The following is a 16,645-nucleotide window of genomic DNA, read 5'->3' as shown; positions in this document are numbered from 1 at the left end:
TATATTAAATTTGAAAACTGAAGTCCACGCAAGCGTCCCTGGGTGGGCTTGAACCACCAACCTTTCCGTTAACAGCCGAACGCGATCACCGATTGCGCCACAGAGACATGTCTACAGCTAGGATTTTACACATATTAGCCAATTCTTTGCCAAAGGATTTTCCACGAACAGCACTCAGAATCCCTTGACTTTGTCCCAGGTGAACTTGAACCACCAACCCTTCAGTTCACAACCGAATGTGCAAACCGATATAAAATTTGATAACCAAAATCCTTGTGTGCGTCCCTGGATGGGCTTGAACCACCAAACTTTCAGTTACTCGCTGAACGCGCTCACCAATTGCGCCACAGAGACATATGCAGGGGATTACTAATATTACATTAGACACATATATCCCAATTCTTCGCCAAGAAAAGGCACTCAGAAACCCTTGACTTTGTACCAGGTGAACATGAACCACCAACCCTTCAGTTCACAAACGAATTAGCAAAGCTATATTAAATTTGAAAACTGAAGTCCACGCGTGCGTCCCTGGGTGGGCTTGAACCACCAACCTTTCAGTTAACAGCCGAACGCGCTCACCGATTGCGCCACAGAGACATGTAAAATAGGATATCTATTGTTAAGATTTTACACATATAAGCCAATTCTTTGCCAAAGTCATTGCAGCAAAAGGGCACTCAGAAACCCTTGTCTTGGTCCCAGGTGAGCTTGAACCACTAAACCTTCAGTTCACAACCGAATGCGCAAACCAATACCAAATTTGAAAACCATAATGCTTGTGCACGTCCCTGGGTGGGCTTGAACCACCAACCTTTCAGTTAACAGCCGAACGCGCTCACCGATTGCGCCACAGAGACATGTACAATAGGGTATCTATTGTTAAGATTTTACACATATAAGCCAATTCTTGGCCAAAGTCATTTCAGCAATAGGGCACTCAGAAACCCTCGTCTTGGTCCCAGGTGAGCTTGAACCACTTAACCTTCAGTTCACAACCGAATGCGCAAACCAATACCAAATTTGAAAACCATAATGCTTGTGTACGTCCCTGGGTGGGCTTGAACCACCAACCTTTCAGTTAACAGCCGAACGCGCTCACCGATTGCGCCACAGAGACATTTACCATAGGATATCTATTGTTAAGATTTTACACATATAAGCCAATTCTTTGCCAAAGTCATTGAAGCAAAAGGGAACTCAGAAACCCTTGTCTTTGTCCCAGGTGAGCTTGAACCACTTAACCTTCAGTTCACAACCGAATGTGCAAAACAATACCAAATTTTATAACCAAAATGCTTGTGCACGTCCCTGGGTGGGCTTGAACCACCAACCTTTCAGTTAACAGCCGAACGCGCTCACCGATTGCGCCACAGATACATGTCTACAGCTAGGATTTTACACATATTAGCCAATTCTTTGCCAAAGGATTTGCCACGAACAGCACTCAGAATCCCTTGACTTTGTCCCAGGTGAACTTGAACCACCAACCCTTCAGTTCACAACCGAATGTGCAAACCGATATAAAATTTGATAACCAAAATCCTTGTGTGCGTCCCTGGATGGGCTTGAACCACCAAACTTTCAGTTACTCGCTGAACGCGCTCACCAATTGTGCCACAGAGACATATGCAGGGGATTACTAATATTACATTAGACACATATATCCCAATTCTTCGCCAAGAAACGGCACTCAGAAACCCTTGACTTTGTACCAGGTGAACATGAACCACCAACCCTTCAGTTCACAAACGAATTAGCAAAGCTATATTAAATTTGAAAACTGAAGTCCACGCGTGCGTCCCTGGGTGGGCTTGAACCACCAACCTTTCAGTTAACAGCCGAACGCGCTCACCGATTGCGCCACAGAGACATGTAAAATAAGATATCTATTGTTAAGATTTTACACATATAAGCCAATTCTTTGCCAAAGTCATTGCAGCAAAAGGGCACTCAGAAACCCTTGTCTTGGTCCCAGGTGAGCTTGAACCACTAAACCTTCAGTTCACAACCGAATGCGCAAACCAAGACCAAATTTGAAAACCATAATGCTTGTGCACGTCCCTGGGTGGGCTTGAACCACCAACCTTTCAGTCAACAGCCGAACGCGCTCACCGATTGCGCCACAGAGACATGTACAATAGGAAATGTATTGTTAAGATTTTACACATATAAGCCAATTCTTTGCCAAAGGAGTTGCCACGAAGAGCACTCAGAATCCCTTGACTTTGTCCCAGTGAACTTGAACCACCAACCCTTCAGTTCACAAACGAATGAGCAAAGCTATATTAAATTTAAAAACTGAAGTCCACTCGTGCGCCCCTGGGTGGGCTTGAACCACCAACCTTTCAGTTAACTGCCGAACGCGCTCACCGATTGCGCCACAGAGACATGTCCACTGCTAAGATTTTACACATATTAGCCAATTCTTTGCCAAAGGAGTTGCCACGAAGAGCACTCAGAATCCCTTGACTTTGTCCTAGTGAACTTGAACCAACAAGCCTTCAGTTCACAAACGAATGAGCAAAGCTATATTAAATTTGAAAACTGAAGTCCACGCAAGCGTCCCTGGGTGGGCTTGAACCACCAACCTTTCAGTTAACAGCCGAACGCGCTCACCGATTGCGCCACAGAGACATGTCTACAGCTAGGATTTTACACATATTAGCCAATTCTTTGCCAAAGGATTTTCCACGAACAGCACTCAGAATCCCTTGACTTTGTCCCAGGTGAACTTGAACCACCAACCCTTCAGTTCACAACCGAATGTGCAAACCGATATCAAATTTGATAACCAAAATCCTTGTGTGCGTCCCTGGATGGGCTTGAACATCCAAACTTTCAGTTACTCGCTGAACGCGCTCACCAATTGCGCCACAGAGACATATGCAGGGGATTACTAATATTACATTAGACACATATATCCCAATTCTTCGCCAAGAAACGGCACTCAGAAACCCTTGACTTTGTACCAGGTGAACATGAACCACCAACCCTTCAGTTCACAAACGAATTAGCAAAGCTATATTAAATTTGAAAACTGAAGTCCACGCGTGCGTCCCTGGGTGGGCTTGAACCACCAACCTTTCAGTTAACAGCCGAACGCGCTCACCGATTGCGCCACAGAGACATGTAAAATAGGATATCTATTGTTAAGATTTTACACATATAAGCCAATTCTTTGCCAAAGTCATTGCAGCAAAAGGGCACTCAGAAACCCTTGTCTTGGTCCCAGGTGAGCTTGAACCACTAAACCTTCAGTTCACAACCGAATGCGCAAACCAATACCAAATTTGAAAACCATAATGCTTGTGCACGTCCCTGGGTGGGCTTGAACCACCAACCTTGCAGTTAACAGCCGAACGCGCTCACCGATTGCGCCACAGAGACATGTACAATAGGGTATCTATTGTTAAGATTTTACACATATAAGCCAATTCTTGGCCAAAGTCATTTTAGCAATAGGGCACTCAGAAACCCTCGTCTTGGTCCCAGGTGAGCTTGAACCACTTAACCTTCAGTTCACAACCGAATGCGCAAACCAATACCAAATTTGAAAACCATAATGCTTGTGTACGTCCCTGGGTGGGCTTGAACCACCAACCTTTCAGTTAACAGCCGAACGCGCTCACCGATTGCGCCACAGAGACATGTCCACTGCTAAGATTTTACACATATTAGCCAATTCTTTGCCAAAGGAGTTGCCACGAAGAGCACTCAGAATCCCTTGACTTTGTCCCAGTGAACTTGAACCACCAAGCCTTCAGTTCACAAACGAATGAGCAAAGCTATATTAAATTTGAAAACTGAAGTCCACGCAAGCGTCCCTGGGTGGGCTTGAACCACCAACCTTCCAGTTAACAGCCGAACACGGTCACCGATTGCGCCACAGAGACATGTCTACTGCTAAGATTTTACACATATTAGCCAATTCTTTGCCAAAGGATTTGCCACGAAGAGCACTCGGAATCCCTTGACTTTGTCCCAGGTGAACTTGAACCACCAACCCTTCAGTTCACAACCGAATGTGCAAACCGATACCAAATTTGATAACCAAAATGCTTGTGCACGTACCTGGGTGGGCTTGAACCACCAACCTTTCAGTTAACAGCCGAACGCGGTCACCGATTGCGCCACAGAGACATGTCTACTGCTAAGATTTTACACATATTAGCCAATTCTTTGCCAAAGGATTTGCCACGAAGAGCACTCGGAATCCCTTGACTTTGTCCCAGGTGAACTTGAACCACCAACCCTTCAGTTCACAACCGAATGTGCAAACCGATACCAAATTTGATAACCAAAATGCTTGTGCACGTACCTGGGTGGGCTTGAACCACCAACCTTTCAGTTAACAGCCAAACGCTCTCACCGATTGCGCCACAGAGACATTTACCATAGGATATCTATTGTTAAGATTTTACACATATAAGCCAATTCTTTGCCAAAGTCATTGCAGCAAAAGGGCACTCAGAAACCCTTGTCTTGGTCCCAGGTGAGCTTGAACCACTTAACCTTCAGTTCACAACCGAATGTGCAAACCGATACCAAATTTGATAACCAATATCTTGTGCACGTCCCTGGGTGGGCTTGAACCACCAACCTTTCAGTTAACAGTCGAACGCGCTCACCGATTGCGCCACAGAGACATGTCTACTGTTAAGATTTCACACATATTAGCCAATTCTTTGCCAAAGGAGTTGCCACGAAGAGCACTCAGAATCCCTTGACTTTGTCCCAGTGAACTTGAACCACCAACCCTTCAGTTCACAACCGAATGTGCAAAACAATACCAAATTTTATAACCAAAATGCTTGTGCACGTCCCTGGGTGGGCTTGAACCACCAACCTTTCAGTTAACAGCCGAACGCGCTCACCGATTGCGCCACAGAGACATGTCTACAGCTAGGATTTTACACATATTAGCCAATTCTTTGCCAAAGGATTTGCCACGCACAGCACTCAGAATCCCTTGACTTTGTCCCAGGTGAACTTGAACCACCAACCCTTCAGTTCACAACCGAATGTGCAAACCGATATAAAATTTGATAACCAAAATCCTTGTGTGCGTCCCTGGATGGGCTTGAACCACCAAACTTTCAGTTACTCGCTGAACGCGCTCACCAATTGTGCCACAGAGACATATGCAGGGGATTACTAATATTACATTAGACACATATATCCCAATTCTTCGCCAAGAAACGGCACTCAGAAACCCTTGACTTTGTACCAGGTGAACATGAACCACCAACCCTTCAGTTCACAAACGAATTAGCAAAGCTATATTAAATTTGAAAACTGAAGTCCACGCGTGCGTCCCTGGGTGGGCTTGAACCACCAACCTTTCAGTTAACAGCCGAACGTGCTCACCGATTGCGCCACAGAGACATGTAAAATAGGATATCTATTGTTAAGATTTTACACATATAAGCCAATTCTTTGCCAAAGTCATTGCAGCAAAAGGGCACTCAGAAACCCTTGTCTTGGTCCCAGGTGAGCTTGAACCACAAATTTGAAAACCATAATGCTTGTGCACGTCCCTGGGTGGGATTGAACCACCAACCTTTCAGTTAACAGCCGAACGGGCTCACCGATTGCGCCACAGAGACATGTCTACTGCTAAGATTTTACACATATTAGCCAATTCTTTGCCAAAGGAGTTGCCACGAAGAGCACTCAGAATCCCTTGACTTTGTCCCAGTGAACTTGAACCACCAACCCTTCAGTTCACAAACGAATGAGCAAAGCTATATTAAATTTGAAAACTGAAGTCCTCGCGAGCGTCCCTGGGTGGTCTTGAACCACCAACCTTGCAGTTAACAGCCGAACGCGCTCACCGATTGCGCCACAGAGACATGTACAATAGGATATGTATTGTTAAGATTTTACACATATAAGCCAATTCTTTGCCAAAGGAGTTGCCACGAAGAGCACTCAGAATCCCTTGACTTTGTCCCAGTGAACTTGAACCACCAACCCTTCAGTTCACAAACGAATGAGCAAAGCTATATTAAATTTAAAAACTGAAGTCCACTCGTGCGCCCCTGGGTGGGCTTGAACCACCAACCTTTCAGTTAACAGCCGAACGCGCTCACCGATTGCGCCACAGACACATGTCCACTGCTAAGATTTTACACATATTAGCCAATTCTTTGCCAAAGGAGTTGCCACGAAGAGCACTCAGAATCCCTTGACTTTGTCCCAGTGAACTTGAACCACCAAGCCTTCAGTTCACAAACGAATGAGCAAAGCTATATTAAATTTGAAAACTGAAGTCCACGCAAGCGTCCCAGGGTGGGCTTGAACCACCAACCTTTCCGTTAACAGCCGAACGCGCTCACCGATTGCGCCACAGAGACATGTCTACAGCTAGGATTTTACACATATTAGCCAATTCTTTGCCAAAGGATTTTCCACGAACAGCACTCAGAATCCCTTGACTTTGTCCCAGGTGAACTTGAACCACCAACCCTTCAGTTCACAACCGAATGTGCAAACCGATATCAAATTTGATAACCAAAATCCTTGTGTGCGTCCCTGGATGGGCTTGAACCACCAAACTTTCAGTTACTCGCTGAACGCGCTCACCAATTGTGCCACAGAGACATATGCAGGGGATTACTAATATTACATTAGACACATATATCCCAATTCTTCGCCAAGAAACGGCACTCAGAAACCCTTGACTTTGTACCAGGTGAACATGAACCACCAACCCTTCAGTTCACAAACGAATTAGCAAAGCTATATTAAATTTGAAAACTGAAGTCCACGCGTGCGTCCCTGGGTGGGCTTGAACCACCAACCTTTCAGTTAACAGCCGAACGTGCTCACCGATTGCGCCACAGAGACATGTAAAATAGGATATCTATTGTTAAGATTTTACACATATAAGCCAATTCTTTGCCAAAGTCATTGCAGCAAAAGGGCACTCAGAAACCCTTGTCTTGGTCCCAGGTGAGCTTGAACCACAAATTTGAAAACCATAATGCTTGTGCACGTCCCTGGGTGGGATTGAACCACCAACCTTTCAGTTAACAGCCGAACGCGCTCACCGATTGCGCCACAGAGACATGTCTACTGCTAAGATTTTACACATATTAGCCAATTCTTTGCCAAAGGAGTTGCCACGAAGAGCACTCAGAATCCCTTGACTTTGTCCCAGTGAACTTGAACCACCAACCCTTCAGTTCACAAACGAATGAGCAAAGCTATATTAAATTTGAAAACTGAAGTCCTCGCGAGCGTCCCTGGGTGGTCTTGAACCACCAACCTTGCAGTTAACAGCCGAACGCGCTCACCGATTGCGCCACAGAGACATGTACAATAGGATATGTATTGTTAAGATTTTACACATATAAGCCAATTCTTTGCCAAAGGAGTTGCCACGAAGAGCACTCAGAATCCCTTGACTTTGTCCCAGTGAACTTGAACCACCAACCCTTCAGTTCACAAACGAATGAGCAAAGCTATATTAAATTTAAAAACTGAAGTCCACTCGTGCGCCCCTGGGTGGGCTTGAACCACCAACCTTTCAGTTAACAGCCAAACGCGCTCACCGATTGCGCCACAGACACATGTCCACTGCTAAGATTTTACACATATTAGCCAATTCTTTGCCAAAGGAGTTGCCACGAAGAGCACTCAGAATCCCTTGACTTTGTCCCAGTGAACTTGAACCACCAAGCCTTCAGTTCACAAACGAATGAGCAAAGCTATATTAAATTTGAAAACTGAAGTCCACGCAAGCGTCCCAGGGTGGGCTTGAACCACCAACCTTTCCGTTAACAGCCGAACGCGCTCACCGATTGCGCCACAGAGACATGTCTACAGCTAGGATTTTACACATATTAGCCAATTCTTTGCCAAAGGATTTTCCACGAACAGCACTCAGAATCCCTTGACTTTGTCCCAGGTGAACTTGAACCACCAACCCTTCAGTTCACAACCGAATGTGCAAACCGATATCAAATTTGATAACCAAAATCCTTGTGTGCGTCCCTGGATGGGCTTGAACCACCAAACTTTCAGTTACTCGCTGAACGCGCTCACCAATTGCGCCACAGAGACATATGCAGGGGATTACTAATATTACATTAGACACATATATCCCAATTCTTCGCCAAGAAACGGCACTCAGAAACCCTTGACTTTGTACCAGGTGAACATGAACCACCAACCCTTCAGTTCACAAACGAATTAGCAAAGCTATATTAAATTTGAAAACTGAAGTCCACGCGTGCGTCCCTGGGTGGGCTTGAACCACCAACCTTTCAGTTAACAGCCGAACGCGCTCACCGATTGCGCCACAGAGACATGTAAAATAGGATATCTATTGTTAAGATTTTACACATATAAGCCAATTCTTTGCCAAAGTCATTGCAGCAAAAGGGCACTCAGAAACCCTTGTCTTGGTCCCAGGTGAGCTTGAACCACTAAACCTTCAGTTCACAACCGAATGCGCAAACCAATACCAAATTTGAAAACCATAATGCTTGTGCACGTCCCTGGGTGGGCTTGAACCACCAACCTTTCAGTTAACAGCCGAACGCGCTCACCGATTGCGCCACAGAGACATGTACAATAGGGTGTCTATTGTTAAGATTTTACACATATAAGCCAATTCTTGGCCAAAGTCATTTCAGCAATAGGGCACTCAGAAACCCTCGTCTTGGTCCCAGGTGAGCTTGAACCACTTAACCTTCAGTTCACAACCGAATGCGCAAACCAATACCAAATTTGAAAACCATAATGCTTGTGTACGTCCCTGGGTGGGCTTGAACCACCAACCTTTCAGTTAACAGCCGAACGCGCTCACCAATTGCGCCACAGAGACATGTCCACTGCTCAGATTTTACACATATTAGCCAATTCTTTGCCAAAGGAGTTGCCACGAAGAGCACTCAGAATCCCTTGACTTTGTCCCAGTGAACTTGAACCACCAAGCCTTCAGTTCACAAACGAATGAGCAAAGCTATATTAAATTTGAAAACTGAAGTCCACGCAAGCGTCCCTGGGTGGGCTTGAACCACCAACCTTCCAGTTAACAGCCTAACGCGCTCACCGATTGCGCCACAGAGACATTTACCATAGGATATCTATTGTTAAGATTTTACACATATAAGCCAATTCTTTGCCAAAGTCATTGAAGCAAAAGGGAACTCAGAAACCCTTGTCTTTGTCCCAGGTGAGCTTGAACCACTTAACCTTCAGTTCACAACCGAATGTGCAAAACAATACCAAATTTTATAACCAAAATGCTTGTGCACGTCCCTGGGTGGGCTTGAACCACCAACCTTTCAGTTAACAGCCGAACGCGCTCACCGATTGCGCCACAGATACATGTCTACAGCTAGGATTTTACACATATTAGCCAATTCTTTGCCAAAGGATTTGCCACGAACAGCACTCAGAATCCCTTGACTTTGTCCCAGGTGAACTTGAACCACCAACCCTTCAGTTCACAACCGAATGTGCAAACCGATATAAAATTTGATAACCAAAATCCTTGTGTGCGTCCCTGGATGGGCTTGAACCACCAAACTTTCAGTTACTCGCTGAACGCGCTCACCAATTGTGCCACAGAGACATATGCAGGGGATTACTAATATTACATTAGACACATATATCCCAATTCTTCGCCAAGAAACGGCACTCAGAAACCCTTGACTTTGTACCAGGTGAACATGAACCACCAACCCTTCAGTTCACAAACGAATTAGCAAAGCTATATTAAATTTGAAAACTGAAGTCCACGCGTGCGTCCCTGGGTGGGCTTGAACCACCAACCTTTCAGTTAACAGCCGAACGCGCTCACCGATTGCGCCACAGAGACATGTCCACTGCTAAGATTTTACACATATTAGCCAATTCTTTGCCAAAGGAGTTGCCACGAAGAGCACTCAGAATCCCTTGACTTTGTCCCAGTGAACTTGAACCACCAAGCCTTCAGTTCACAAACGAATGAGCAAAGCTATATTAAATTTGAAAACTGAAGTCCACGCAAGCGTCCCTGGGTGGGCTTGAACCACCAACCTTTCAGTTAACAGCCGAACGCGCTCACCGATTGCGCCACAGAGACATGTCTACAGCTAGGATTTTACACATATTAGCCAATTCTTTGCCAAAGGATTTTCCACGAACAGCACTCAGAATCCCTTGACTTTGTCCCAGGTGAACTTGAACCACCAACCCTTCAGTTCACAACCGAATGTGCAAACCGATATCAAATTTGATAACCAAAATCCTTGTGTGCGTCCCTGGATGGGCTTGAACATCCAAACTTTCAGTTACTCGCTGAACGCGCTCACCAATTGCGCCACAGAGACATATGCAGGGGATTACTAATATTACATTAGACACATATATCCCAATTCTTCGCCAAGAAACGGCACTCAGAAACCCTTGACTTTGTACCAGGTGAACATGAACCACCAACCCTTCAGTTCACAAACGAATTAGCAAAGCTATATTAAATTTGAAAACTGAAGTCCACGCGTGCGTCCCTGGGTGGGCTTGAACCACCAACCTTTCAGTTAACAGCCGAACGCGCTCACCGATTGCGCCACAGAGACATGTAAAATAGGATATCTATTGTTAAGATTTTACACATATAAGCCAATTCTTTGCCAAAGTCATTGCAGCAAAAGGGCACTCAGAAACCCTTGTCTTGGTCCCAGGTGAGCTTGAACCACTAAACCTTCGGTTCACAACCGAATGCGCAAACCAATACCAAATTTGAAAACCATAATGCTTGTGCACGTCCCTGGGTGGGCTTGAACCACCAACCTTGCAGTTAACAGCCGAACGCGCTCACCGATTGCGCCACAGAGACATGTACAATAGGGTATCTATTGTTAAGATTTTACACATATAAGCCAATTCTTGGCCAAAGTCATTTTAGCAATAGGGCACTCAGAAACCCTCGTCTTGGTCCCAGGTGAGCTTGAACCACTTAACCTTCAGTTCACAACCGAATGCGCAAACCAATACCAAATTTGAAAACCATAATGCTTGTGTACGTCCCTGGGTGGGCTTGAACCACCAACCTTTCAGTTAACAGCCGAACGCGCTCACCGATTGCGCCACAGAGACATGTCCACTGCTAAGATTTTACACATATTAGCCAATTCTTTGCCAAAGGAGTTGCCACGAAGAGCACTCAGAATCCCTTGACTTTGTCCCAGTGAACTTGAACCACCAAGCCTTCAGTTCACAAACGAATGAGCAAAGCTATATTAAATTTGAAAACTGAAGTCCACGCAAGCGTCCCTGGGTGGGCTTGAACCACCAACCTTCCAGTTAACAGCCGAACACGGTCACCGATTGCGCCACAGAGACATGTCTACTGCTAAGATTTTACACATATTAGCCAATTCTTTGCCAAAGGATTTGCCACGAAGAGCACTCGGAATCCCTTGACTTTGTCCCAGGTGAACTTGAACCACCAACCCTTCAGTTCACAACCGAATGTGCAAACCGATACCAAATTTGATAACCAAAATGCTTGTGTACGTACCTGGGTGGGCTTGAACCACCAACCTTTCAGTTAACAGCCGAACGCGGTCACCGATTGCGCCACAGAGACATGTCTACTGCTAAGATTTTACACATATTAGCCAATTCTTTGCCAAAGGATTTGCCACGAAGAGCACTCGGAATCCCTTGACTTTGTCCCAGGTGAACTTGAACCACCAACCCTTCAGTTCACAACCGAATGTGCAAACCGATACCAAATTTGATAACCAAAATGCTTGTGCACGTACCTGGGTGGGCTTGAACCACCAACCTTTCAGTTAACAGCCAAACGCTCTCACCGATTGCGCCACAGAGACATTTACCATAGGAAATCTATTGTTAAGATTTTACACATATAAGCCAATTCTTTGCCAAAGTCATTGAAGCAAAAGGGAACTCAGAAACCCTTGTCTTTGTCCCAGGTGAGCTTGAACCACTTAACCTTCAGTTCACAACCGAATGTGCAAACCGATACCAAATTTGATAACCAATATCTTGTGCACGTCCCTGGGTGGGCTTGAACCACCAACCTTTCAGTTAACAGTCGAACGCGCTCACCGATTGCGCCACAGAGACATGTCTACTGTTAAGATTTCACACATATTAGCCAATTCTTTGCCAAAGGAGTTGCCACGAAGAGCACTCAGAATCCCTTGACTTTGTCCCAGTGAACTTGAACCACCAACCCTTCAGTTCACAACCGAATGTGCAAAACAATACCAAATTTTATAACCAAAATGCTTGTGCACGTCCCTGGGTGGGCTTGAACCACCAACCTTTCAGTTAACAGCCGAACGCGCTCACCGATTGCGCCACAGAGACATGTCTACAGCTAGGATTTTACACATATTAGCCAATTCTTTGCCAAAGGATTTGCCACGAACAGCACTCAGAATCCCTTGACTTTGTCCCAGGTGAACTTGAACCACCAACCCTTCAGTTCACAACCGAATGTGCAAACCGATATAAAATTTGATAACCAAAATCCTTGTGTGCGTCCCTGGATGGGCTTGAACCACCAAACTTTCAGTTACTCGCTGAACGCGCTCACCAATTGTGCCACAGAGACATATGCAGGGGATTACTAATATTACATTAGACACATATATCCCAATTCTTCGCCAAGAAACGGCACTCAGAAACCCTTGACTTTGTACCAGGTGAACATGAACCACCAACCCTTCAGTTCACAAACGAATTAGCAAAGCTATATTAAATTTGAAAACTGAAGTCCACGCGTGCGTCCCTGGGTGGGCTTGAACCACCAACCTTTCAGTTAACAGCCGAACGCGCTCACCGATTGCGCCACAGAGACATGTAAAATAGGATATCTATTGTTAAGATTTTACACATATAAGCCAATTCTTTGCCAAAGTCATTGCAGCAAAAGGGCACTCAGAAACCCTTGTCTTGGTCCCAGGTGAGCTTGAACCACTAAACCTTCAGTTCACAACCGAATGCGCAAACCAAGACCAAATTTGAAAACCATAATGCTTGTGCACGTCCCTGGGTGGGATTGAACCACCAACCTTTCAGTTAACAGCCGAACGCGCTCACCGATTGCGCCACAGAGACATGTCTACTGCTAAGATTTTACACATATTAGCCAATTCTTTGCCAAAGGAGTTGCCACGAAGAGCACTCAGAATCCCTTGACTTTGTCCCAGTGAACTTGAACCACCAACCCTTCAGTTCACAAACGAATGAGCAAAGCTATATTAAATTTGAAAACTGAAGTCCTCGCGAGCGTCCCTGGGTGGTCTTGAACCACCAACCTTGCAGTTAACAGCCGAACGCGCTCACCGATTGCGCCACAGAGACATGTACAATAGGATATGTATTGTTAAGATTTTACACATATAAGCCAATTCTTTGCCAAAGGAGTTGCCACGAAGAGCACTCAGAATCCCTTGACTTTGTCCCAGTGAACTTGAACCACCAACCCTTCAGTTCACAAACGAATGAGCAAAGCTATATTAAATTTAAAAACTGAAGTCCACTCGTGCGCCCCTGGGTGGGCTTGAACCACCAACCTTTCAGTTAACAGCCGAACGCGCTCACCGATTGCGCCACAGAGACATGTCCACTGCTAAGATTTTACACATATTAGCCAATTCTTTGCCAAAGGAGTTGCCACGAAGAGCACTCAGAATCCCTTGACTTTGTCCCAGTGAACTTGAACCACCAAGCCTTCAGTTCACAAACGAATGAGCAAAGCTATATTAAATTTGAAAACTGAAGTCCACGCAAGCGTCCCTGGGTGGGCTTGAACCACCAACCTTTCCGTTAACAGCCGAACGCGCTCACCGATTGCGCCACAGAGACATGTCTACAGCTAGGATTTTACACATATTAGCCAATTCTTTGCCAAAGGATTTTCCACGAACAGCACTCAGAATCCCTTGACTTTGTCCCAGGTGAACTTGAACCACCAACCCTTCAGTTCACAACCGAATGTGCAAACCGATATCAAATTTGATAACCAAAATCCTTGTGTGCGTCCCTGGATGGGCTTGAACCACCAAACTTTCAGTTACTCGCTGAACGCGCTCACCAATTGCGCCACAGAGACATATGCAGGGGATTACTAATATTACATTAGACACATATATCCCAATTCTTCGCCAAGAAACGGCACTCAGAAACCCTTGACTTTGTACCAGGTGAACATGAACCACCAACCCTTCAGTTCACAAACGAATTAGCAAAGCTATATTAAATTTGAAAACTGAAGTCCACGCGTGCGTCCCTGGGTGGGGTTGAACCACCAACCTTTCAGTTAACAGCCGAACGCGCTCACCGATTGCGCCACAGAGACATGTAAAATAGGATATCTATTGTTAAGATTTTACACATATAAGCCAATTCTTTGCCAAAGTCATTGCAGCAAAAGGGCACTCAGAAACCCTTGTCTTGGTCCCAGGTGAGCTTGAACCACTAAACCTTCAGTTCACAACCGAATGCGCAAACCAAGACCAAATTTGAAAACCATAATGCTTGTGCACGTCCCTGGGTGGGATTGAACCACCAACCTTTCAGTTAACAGCCGAACGCGCTCACCGATTGCGCCACAGAGACATGTCTACTGCTAAGATTTTACACATATTAGCCAATTCTTTGCCAAAGGAGTTGCCACGAAGAGCACTCAGAATCCCTTGACTTTGTCCCAGTGAACTTGAACCACCAACCCTTCAGTTCACAAACGAATGAGCAAAGCTATATTAAATTTGAAAACTGAAGTCCTCGCGAGCGTCCCTGGGTGGTCTTGAACCACCAACCTTGCAGTTAACAGCCGAACGCGCTCACCGATTGCGCCACAGAGACATGTACAATAGGATATGTATTGTTAAGATTTTACACATATAAGCCAATTCTTTGCCAAAGGAGTTGCCACGAAGAGCACTCAGAATCCCTTGACTTTGTCCCAGTGAACTTGAACCACCAACCCTTCAGTTCACAAACGAATGAGCAAAGCTATATTAAATTTAAAAACTGAAGTCCACTCGTGCGCCCCTGGGTGGGCTTGAACCACCAACCTTTCAGTTAACAGCCGAACGCGCTCACCGATTGCGCCACAGAGACATGTCCACTGCTAAGATTTTACACATATTAGCCAATTCTTTGCCAAAGGAGTTGCCACGAAGAGCACTCAGAATCCCTTGACTTTGTCCCAGTGAACTTGAACCACCAAGCCTTCAGTTCACAAACGAATGAGCAAAGCTATATTAAATTTGAAAACTGAAGTCCACGCAAGCGTCCCTGGGTGGGCTTGAACCACCAACCTTTCCGTTAACAGCCGAACGCGCTCACCGATTGCGCCACAGAGACATGTCTACAGCTAGGATTTTACACATATTAGCCAATTCTTTGCCAAAGGATTTTCCACGAACAGCACTCAGAATCCCTTGACTTTGTCCCAGGTGAACTTGAACCACCAACCCTTCAGTTCACAACCGAATGTGCAAACCGATATCAAATTTGATAACCAAAATCCTTGTGTGCGTCCCTGGATGGGCTTGAACCACCAAACTTTCAGTTACTCGCTGAACGCGCTCACCAATTGCGCCACAGAGACATATGCAGGGGATTACTAATATTACATTAGACACATATATCCCAATTCTTCGCCAAGAAACGGCACTCAGAAACCCTTGACTTTGTACCAGGTGAACATGAACCACCAACCCTTCAGTTCACAAACGAATTAGCAAAGCTATATTAAATTTGAAAACTGAAGTCCACGCAAGCGTCCCTGGGTGGGCTTGAACCACCAACCTTTCAGTTAACAGCCGAACGCGCTCACCGATTGCGCCACAGAGACATGTAAAATAGGATATCTATTGTTAAGATTTTACACATATAAGCCAATTCTTTGCCAAAGTCATTGCAGCAAAAGGGCACTCAGAAACCCTTGTCTTGGTCCCAGGTGAGCTTGAACCACTAAACCTTCAGTTCACAACCGAATGCGCAAACCAATACCAAATTTGAAAACCATAATGCTTGTGCACGTCCCTGGGTGGGCTTGAACCACCAACCTTTCAGTTAACAGCCGAACGCGCTCACCGATTGCGCCACAGAGACGTGTACAATAGGGTATCTATTGTTAAGATTTTACACATATAAGCCAATTCTTGGCCAAAGTCATTTCAGCAATAGGGCACTCAGAAACCCTCGTCTTGGTCCCAGGTGAGCTTGAACCACTTAACCTTCAGTTCACAACCGAATGCGCAAACCAATACCAAATTTGAAAACCATAATGCTTGTGTACGTCCCTGGGTGGGCTTGAACCACCAACCTTTCAGTTAACAGCCGAACGCGCTCACCAATTGCGCCACAGAGACATGACCAGTGCTAAGATTTTACACATATTAGCCAATTCTTTGCCAAAGGAGTTGCCACGAAGAGCACTCAGAATCCCTTGACTTTGTCCCAGTGAACTTGAACCACCAAGCCTTCAGTTCACAAACGAATGAGCAAAGCTATATTAAATTTGAAAACTGAAGTCCACGCAAGCGTCCCTGGGTGGGCTTGAACCACCAACCTTCCAGTTAACAGCCGAACGCACTCACCGATTGCGCCACAGAGACATTTACCATAGGATATCTATTGTTAAGATTTTACACATATA

At 45.4% G+C, this 16,645-nt stretch overlaps 24 non-coding genes across 24 annotated transcripts; all 24 read right to left on the bottom strand.

The window, feature by feature from the left end:
• Positions 1 to 280: 280 nt before the first annotated feature.
• trnat-agu (transfer RNA threonine (anticodon AGU)) lies at positions 281 to 354 on the bottom strand. Its single transcript has one exon. It is a non-coding gene; the product is annotated as a tRNA-Thr (tRNA).
• A 172-nt stretch (positions 355 to 526) lies between these two features.
• trnan-guu (transfer RNA asparagine (anticodon GUU)) lies at positions 527 to 600 on the bottom strand. Its single transcript has one exon. It is a non-coding gene; the product is annotated as a tRNA-Asn (tRNA).
• A 186-nt stretch (positions 601 to 786) lies between these two features.
• trnan-guu (transfer RNA asparagine (anticodon GUU)) lies at positions 787 to 860 on the bottom strand. Its single transcript has one exon. It is a non-coding gene; the product is annotated as a tRNA-Asn (tRNA).
• A 186-nt stretch (positions 861 to 1,046) lies between these two features.
• Positions 1,047 to 1,120, bottom strand: trnan-guu (transfer RNA asparagine (anticodon GUU)). Its single transcript has one exon. It is a non-coding gene; the product is annotated as a tRNA-Asn (tRNA).
• Positions 1,121 to 1,799: 679 nt separating this feature from the next.
• On the bottom strand, positions 1,800 to 1,873 carry trnan-guu (transfer RNA asparagine (anticodon GUU)). The gene has a single exon. It is a non-coding gene; the product is annotated as a tRNA-Asn (tRNA).
• Positions 1,874 to 2,563: 690 nt separating this feature from the next.
• trnan-guu (transfer RNA asparagine (anticodon GUU)) lies at positions 2,564 to 2,637 on the bottom strand. Its single transcript has one exon. It is a non-coding gene; the product is annotated as a tRNA-Asn (tRNA).
• A 419-nt stretch (positions 2,638 to 3,056) lies between these two features.
• On the bottom strand, positions 3,057 to 3,130 carry trnan-guu (transfer RNA asparagine (anticodon GUU)). Its single transcript has one exon. It is a non-coding gene; the product is annotated as a tRNA-Asn (tRNA).
• Positions 3,131 to 3,576: 446 nt separating this feature from the next.
• trnan-guu (transfer RNA asparagine (anticodon GUU)) lies at positions 3,577 to 3,650 on the bottom strand. Its single transcript has one exon. It is a non-coding gene; the product is annotated as a tRNA-Asn (tRNA).
• A 1,171-nt stretch (positions 3,651 to 4,821) lies between these two features.
• trnan-guu (transfer RNA asparagine (anticodon GUU)) lies at positions 4,822 to 4,895 on the bottom strand. Its single transcript has one exon. It is a non-coding gene; the product is annotated as a tRNA-Asn (tRNA).
• Positions 4,896 to 6,999: 2,104 nt separating this feature from the next.
• On the bottom strand, positions 7,000 to 7,073 carry trnan-guu (transfer RNA asparagine (anticodon GUU)). Its single transcript has one exon. It is a non-coding gene; the product is annotated as a tRNA-Asn (tRNA).
• A 923-nt stretch (positions 7,074 to 7,996) lies between these two features.
• Positions 7,997 to 8,070, bottom strand: trnat-agu (transfer RNA threonine (anticodon AGU)). The gene has a single exon. It is a non-coding gene; the product is annotated as a tRNA-Thr (tRNA).
• A 172-nt stretch (positions 8,071 to 8,242) lies between these two features.
• trnan-guu (transfer RNA asparagine (anticodon GUU)) lies at positions 8,243 to 8,316 on the bottom strand. Its single transcript has one exon. It is a non-coding gene; the product is annotated as a tRNA-Asn (tRNA).
• A 186-nt stretch (positions 8,317 to 8,502) lies between these two features.
• Positions 8,503 to 8,576, bottom strand: trnan-guu (transfer RNA asparagine (anticodon GUU)). The gene has a single exon. It is a non-coding gene; the product is annotated as a tRNA-Asn (tRNA).
• Positions 8,577 to 8,762: 186 nt separating this feature from the next.
• Positions 8,763 to 8,836, bottom strand: trnan-guu (transfer RNA asparagine (anticodon GUU)). The gene has a single exon. It is a non-coding gene; the product is annotated as a tRNA-Asn (tRNA).
• Positions 8,837 to 9,761: 925 nt separating this feature from the next.
• Positions 9,762 to 9,835, bottom strand: trnan-guu (transfer RNA asparagine (anticodon GUU)). The gene has a single exon. It is a non-coding gene; the product is annotated as a tRNA-Asn (tRNA).
• A 172-nt stretch (positions 9,836 to 10,007) lies between these two features.
• On the bottom strand, positions 10,008 to 10,081 carry trnan-guu (transfer RNA asparagine (anticodon GUU)). The gene has a single exon. It is a non-coding gene; the product is annotated as a tRNA-Asn (tRNA).
• Positions 10,082 to 10,500: 419 nt separating this feature from the next.
• Positions 10,501 to 10,574, bottom strand: trnan-guu (transfer RNA asparagine (anticodon GUU)). The gene has a single exon. It is a non-coding gene; the product is annotated as a tRNA-Asn (tRNA).
• Positions 10,575 to 11,020: 446 nt separating this feature from the next.
• On the bottom strand, positions 11,021 to 11,094 carry trnan-guu (transfer RNA asparagine (anticodon GUU)). Its single transcript has one exon. It is a non-coding gene; the product is annotated as a tRNA-Asn (tRNA).
• Positions 11,095 to 12,265: 1,171 nt separating this feature from the next.
• On the bottom strand, positions 12,266 to 12,339 carry trnan-guu (transfer RNA asparagine (anticodon GUU)). Its single transcript has one exon. It is a non-coding gene; the product is annotated as a tRNA-Asn (tRNA).
• A 679-nt stretch (positions 12,340 to 13,018) lies between these two features.
• trnan-guu (transfer RNA asparagine (anticodon GUU)) lies at positions 13,019 to 13,092 on the bottom strand. Its single transcript has one exon. It is a non-coding gene; the product is annotated as a tRNA-Asn (tRNA).
• Positions 13,093 to 14,015: 923 nt separating this feature from the next.
• trnat-agu (transfer RNA threonine (anticodon AGU)) lies at positions 14,016 to 14,089 on the bottom strand. The gene has a single exon. It is a non-coding gene; the product is annotated as a tRNA-Thr (tRNA).
• Positions 14,090 to 14,521: 432 nt separating this feature from the next.
• On the bottom strand, positions 14,522 to 14,595 carry trnan-guu (transfer RNA asparagine (anticodon GUU)). The gene has a single exon. It is a non-coding gene; the product is annotated as a tRNA-Asn (tRNA).
• Positions 14,596 to 15,518: 923 nt separating this feature from the next.
• trnat-agu (transfer RNA threonine (anticodon AGU)) lies at positions 15,519 to 15,592 on the bottom strand. The gene has a single exon. It is a non-coding gene; the product is annotated as a tRNA-Thr (tRNA).
• A 692-nt stretch (positions 15,593 to 16,284) lies between these two features.
• trnan-guu (transfer RNA asparagine (anticodon GUU)) lies at positions 16,285 to 16,358 on the bottom strand. Its single transcript has one exon. It is a non-coding gene; the product is annotated as a tRNA-Asn (tRNA).
• Positions 16,359 to 16,645: the final 287 nt, after the last annotated feature.

This window comes from Idiotropiscis lumnitzeri, chromosome 16 (genome assembly GCF_059441095.1).
Source record: "Idiotropiscis lumnitzeri isolate Australia: NSW breed Sydney's pygmy pipehorse chromosome 16, RoL_Ilum_1.0, whole genome shotgun sequence".
Taxonomy (NCBI): domain Eukaryota; kingdom Metazoa; phylum Chordata; class Actinopteri; order Syngnathiformes; family Syngnathidae; genus Idiotropiscis; species Idiotropiscis lumnitzeri.
This window is presented reverse-complemented; position numbering and strand designations above follow the sequence as displayed.